Source organism: Monodelphis domestica, chromosome 7 (assembly GCF_027887165.1).
Source record: "Monodelphis domestica isolate mMonDom1 chromosome 7, mMonDom1.pri, whole genome shotgun sequence".
In the NCBI taxonomy this organism is placed as follows: Eukaryota; Metazoa; Chordata; class Mammalia; order Didelphimorphia; family Didelphidae; genus Monodelphis; species Monodelphis domestica.
In genome coordinates, this window is record NC_077233.1 from 87,062,915 (window position 1) to 87,069,400 (window position 6,486).

A 6,486-nucleotide genomic window follows, 5' to 3' on the forward strand; every position below is an offset into this window, starting at 1 on the left:
TTGTTTATTTTTGTAAGAGAATAATCATATAAAACTAAAACTCCAAAATAAAAACCCAAACAAACTAGAGTAAAAAATCATATGCTTTGATCAGTATTCTGACTCCAATAGTTTTCTCTGGTGGTGGATTGCATTTCCCATCGTAAATTCTTCACAATTGGCCTGGATCATTGCATTGCTGGGAGTAGCTAGGCCAATCACAGTTGATCATTCCATAATGTTGGTGTTACTAGGTACGGTGTTCTTTTGGTCCTACTTATTTCACTCTGCCTCATTCCACGTAGGTCTTTCCAGCTCTTTCTGAAATCATCCTGTTCATCCTTATAACACAATAATATTCCATCACCGTCATATACCACAATTTGCTCAGCTATTCCCCAATTGATAGACATCCCTTTAATTTCCAATTCTTTGCCACCACAGAAAGGGAGACTATAAATATTTTTGTACAAGTAGTTCTTTTCCCCATTTTTTTTAGCCCTTTGGGATACAGACCTAGTAGTGGCATTACAGGATCAAAGAGTATACATGGTTTTATAACCCTTTGGGCATAGTTCCATAGTTCTAGAATGGATGAGTTTACTGTTCCACCAGCAAAGCATTAATAGCCTAGTTGTGCCACATCCCCTTTGACATTTATCATTTTCCTTTACTGTCATATTGGCCAATCTGCTAGGTGTGAAGTAGTACCTTAGAGTTGTTTTAATTTGCATTTCCGTAATCAGGAGTGATTTTTTTCATGATTATATTGATAGCTTTGATTTCTTCAACTAAAAACTATTTGTTCATATCCTTTGCCAATTGGTGAATGGCTTTTTTATTACAAATTTGACTTAATTCTCTATATATTTGAGAAATGAGACCTTTATCAGAGAACATTTTTATAAAAATTCCCAGTTTTGTTTCCCTATTAATCTTGATTACATTGGTTTTGTTTCTACAAACCCTTTTTAATTTAACATAGTCAAAATGATTTGTTTTTTATCTTATGATGTTCTCTATCTCTTGTTTGGTCATAAATTCTTCCCTTCTCTTTAGATCGGACAGGCAAATTATTATATGTTCTCCTAATTTACTTATGGTATCACCCTTTATGTCTAAATCATACCCATTTTGACCTTATCTTCATATAGGGTATGATATTGGTCTATTCCTATTTTTGTCAAATAGTGAGTTCTTGTCCTCAAAACTAAGATTTTGGGGTTTATCAAACACTGGATTGCAAAGGTCTTTTACCCCTAATCTATTCCATTGATTTATCATTCTATTGCTTAGCCATTACCAGATTATTTTGATGATTATTGCTTTGCAATACAGTTTGAGATCTGGTATTGCTAGACTACTAACTGTCACATTTTTTTGTGATAAATTCCCTTGATATTCTTGATCTTTTGTTCTTCCAGATGAATTTTGTTATTATTGTTTCTAGTTTTATTAAAAAAATTTTTGGTAGTTTGATCATTATGGTACTGAATATGTAAATTAATTTAGGTAGAATTGCATTTTTATCATATTGTCTCAGCCTACCCATGTCTTTCCAGTCATTTTGATCTGACTTTATTTGTGTGAAAAATGTTTTGTAATTGTGTTCATGTAATTTCTGTGTATGTCTTCGCAAGTAGATTCCCAAGTATTTTATATTGTTTAGAGTTATTTTAAATGGAATTTCTCTTTCCATCTCTTGCTGTTGGACTTTGTTGGTAATATGTGTAAATGCTGATGACTTATGTGGGTTTATTTTATATCCTGCAATTTTGCTAAAGTTATTAATTATTTCAACTAGCTTTTTAGCTGCTTCTCTAGGATTCTCTAAGTATATCATCATATCATCCACAAAGAGTGATCATTTAGTCTTCTCATTGCCTACTTTGATTTCTTCAATTTCTTTTTCTTCTCATTACTAAAGCTCTCATTTCTAGTACACTATTAAATAGCAATGGTGATAATGGGCATCCTGCTTCAGCCCTGATCTTATTGGGAAGGCTTCTAAGTTATCGTCATTGCAGATGATACTTGTTGATGGTTTTAGATACTGCTTATCATTTTAAGGAAAGGACCATTTATTCCTATGCTTTCTAATGTTTTTAATATGAATGAGTGTTGTGTTTTGTAAAAGGCTTTTTCTGCATCTATTGAGATAATCTTGTGATTTCTGTTAGTTTTTATTGATACAGTCAGTTATGCTGATAATTTTTCTAATATTAAATTAGCTCTACATTCCTGGTATAAATTCCACCTGGTCATAGTGATATCCTTGTGATATATTTCTGTAAGAATTGGAATAATATTTCTACCCAGATATATAATTTTCTTAAACAGTATTTTATTTGGTCATTTTCATACATTGTTCATTAGAAACAGATCATTTTCTTTTCCTCCCCCCCCCAGATATATAATTTTATAAAGTTTATTGGAAATGGTAGACAATCATTCCTGTAAGTAACCTGATCATGCGGTGCCTAACCTGCAAGTCTCTTCCTCCATCCCTCTCACCTACCTGCTCTGTTCCCAACTTCTTCCTTCTCTTCTTGGTTCTCTCCCCTCACAAGCCCAAAGCCTTGACTTTTATTGATGTACCATGTGTAGAGGGACGCAAACCTGGTGCAACTGTATTATATCAAGAATGTTTGATGGGCAGGTCAAACTCAGGAGGGGAAGGGGAAGATCTTCCTTGACACATTTCTAAGGTCTCCTTGCTAGTATTTTATTTAAATTTTTTGCATCAATATTCATTAATGAAATTGACCTATTTTCTTTCTCTGCTTTTGCTCTTCCTGACTTAGATATCAGTACCACATTTGTGTCATACAAAGAATTTGGTAGGGCTCCTTTGCACATCTTGCCAAATAATGTATATAGTATTGGGATTAATTGTTCTTTAAATGTTTGATAGAATTCACTTTGGGAATTCATCTGGCCCTGAGGATTTTTTCTTATGGTGCTTTTTGATGGCTTGTTCCATTTATTTTGATGAGATGGGTTTACTTAAGTATTCTATTTCCTCTTTTGTTCATCTGGGCAATTTATATTTTTGTAAATATTCATTCATTTCACCCAAATTATCAGGTTTGTTGTCATATAATTGGGCAAAATAGAACTCCTAGTGATTGCTTTAATTTCCTCTTTGTTGGTGGTAAATTTACCCTTTTCATTTTTGATACTGGTAATTTGATTTTCTTCTTTCCTTTTTAAAAATCAAATTAACCATTCTTCTACCTTCCCCCCAATAAAACCAACTCCTGGACTTATTTTTTAGTTCAATAGTTTTCTTACTTTCAATTTTATTAATTTTTCCTTTGATTTTTAGAATTTCCAATTTAATTGTTTGCTGGGGATTTTTAATTTGTTCTTTTTCTAGTTTTTTTAACTGCATCCCCAGTTCATTGATCTTTTTCTCTAGTTTATTGTTGTAAGTGTTCAAAGACATAAAATTTCCCCTAAGCACTGCTTTGGCTGTATCCCATAAATTTTGACATGCTGTTTCATTGTCATTTTCTTTAATGAAGCTTTTATAAAATTTTTAAATGAAATATTGTTTCTATAATTTATTCTTTGATTCACCCCTTTTAAGAATTAGATTACTTAGTTCCCAATTAATTTTAAATTTGTTTTTCAATGGATCCTTATGTAAGGATAATTTTAGGGTTGTGACCTAATCTAAATTAATTTGGTCACCAGAGAAAATCCCAAAAAAAATACCCAAGTCAGTTTGGAAATTTATGGGGATTTTAATTAATATAGAGGGAAGGAATTAAAGAGAAGAGAAAGAGGGTATAGGATTTCTTCAGCCTAGCCTGTGCCAGGGGGAGTTCAAAGACCTCTGCCATGAATAAGATTGGAAGAAGATTAGAGGCTTTTCTAAGAGGATAGTATTTGGAAGGCAAAGGAGAAAAGAATCAGCCTAAACTCCAAGAGAGCTCAGTGAAGATGCCTTACCTGAACTAGGCTACTAAGCTTCCTCCAGTATAGTATCAAGGAAAACTCACTGCCAAACTTGGACAATAGCTGCCACCACACCAAGATGCTGAAACCCTCAGCAAGCTTCTGCCAGAGCCACCTCTCCATGGAAAGAGCCTGGAGAGAGGAAGTGATGCAAAATATATAGACAGTTTTTACATCACTTTCCTGTGTCTCACATGTACCAATGGTAGTTTAAGCTTGACTTAGGACAGCCTAGGAGTCTGTCAGTTGTTTTTGATTTGTCATTAGCTACCACATGCCTGTCATAGGCCATCCTCCTAAATACTTAATCCTTAAGTATGGATGTAGACATTCCTGTTTTTATTAGACTAAGTAGGGTGGAGTAATCTAAAGTTCACAATCCTCCCTGATGATGATTGGGAGGCTAGTCTCCCCAATTGATCACTAAACATAATCATCCTATACCTCCAAATTTTCTAACTGCAGGTACATACATAATTTCACCTTCTAAGAGGAAATTACAATAGTTAGATAGAAGAAGGAAATAGAAGAAAGACAGCCAGAAAAAGCAATGTTTTCTGGGCACATTGAAAAAAAACCAATTAGGGGGCAGTCCCCTTTTGGCATCAGAGTATACATTCAAATAAATGTTCAATCAAACTTCAGTTCAGTCAACTACACCAAAAGTTCATTCTGGATCTTCTTGATGTAGTGAAGGTTTTCTGGCATCTTTCTGCAACAGTTCATTCTCTGGATTTAGGAGTTAGAAAGCTTCTTTCCTTGAAGATCTTTTCTCGAACAAAATTTCAAAATCTTGGATTTTTATTAAAATACAATCTTCCCTAAAGTGGGTGTTAAGTTCAGCTCAGGATGCATGATTGAGTTATGGGGTTGTATGAGTCAATTATCAAAAGAAGAGAAAAACAAAAACCAAAAACATAAAGAAGAAAGAAAAAGATGGAAGAAAGTTAAACTTTTGGGAGAAAGGAAAAAAAAAATTCAAAACAGACCCTTATTTGGGTTTAATAAATTTTTAACAGGTCATTGTATTAGGGTCCAATTAAAGTAATTTCTAATCCCACAAGTCTGTAGGACAGAATGCAATAATATTTCACTTACCTATTTTGCAGCCAAGACTACAGGAAGTTGCCATACTATAAGAAAGAAAAAGAACTATAATTTTGTTTTGATAAGGAAGTGTCATTCCCTGGTCTGATTTTTGTTTTCATTCTCAGGGATATGGGGAGCCAGGATGATAGTCAAACTTTGGTACTTGTCTGAGTATTTCACAAAGAGTATAGATATGAGGAAGTCCTACGACTTAACATGTCACGTGTCTCAACCTCGAGTCTCACACTAAATTCAAGTCCTTTTGTATTGGCTTAGAAGTGCATTGATCTGTGCTCATTGTTTTTATCCCATTTCCTAGAATCAGATGCAAACATTAATCACAGTCCCATAACATTTTATCAATAAATGGCAGTTTCCCACAGTTTAAAGCTTTTTGGGTATGCATTAATATTATAGCAAGTGCATATATATTTTTAAAACTTATATTACTGCAGAAAAAATAATATTAATTTTATGTACTTTTAGTACAAGAAATGAGAAAAAGGAAAAAATCAAATATTCTAATCAAAATAAAAGAAAAGCAATAATAAAAATAAGGGGAAAAGAATAAAATCAGGAATTCAATGTGTTCCTGAAAACAGTATCCACTTGTCAATGGATTATTATCTCCAATGCATATGATAGGATACAGTCAATCAGTCTCAACAGAAGATGTTCTCTTTATATGTGAGCAATGAATCTAAGAGTCCTTCTCTCCAATCTTTATAGATGTTGGAGTAGTTAACAATATTTGGAATGGCCCTTCCCACGAAGGCTGAGTTGCTCCAGTATGCTGGAAATTCTCAATATACACCTTGTCTCCTGGGTTCAAGTCATGAAGTGAAAAGTCTAGTGCTACTGCAGCTCCAAATTCATGGAGTTCACACAGTTGGTGCTATAATTAATTGTAGTTTTAATTGTATTGGGATCTGAAAAGGATGCCTTTATTATTTCTGCCTTTTTCTATTTGGTTGTGAAGTTTTTATGCCCTAGTATATGGTCAATTTTTGTGCATCTTTGAATAGTTCTTTCCTTCTCTCTCATCCTTCTACTAAAACTGCTTTCCCCAAGGTGACCTTCTACTCACCAAAACCAGTGACCTTTTCTTGTCTAGTCCTCCTCTGCAGCCTTTTTTTTCCCCTCTTAAACCCTTACCTTCCATCTTAGAATCAATATTGTGTATTGGTTCTAAGGCAGAAGAATGGTAAAGGTTAGGCAGTGGGAATTGCCCAGGGTCACACAGCTAGGAAATATCTGAGGCCAGCTTTGAACCCAGAACCTCTTGATTGTAGGCCTGGCTCTCAATCCACTCAGCTCCCTAGCTGCCTCCTTTATAGCTTTTAATGATGCCTGAATGTCCTTTTGGATTACCATTGGCTTTAGAGATACTGTTCTGTAGGTAGGAATTTTCCTCAAGGCCTTGTGCCAAAGTGGTGACTCTGGGAGAGGTACTTC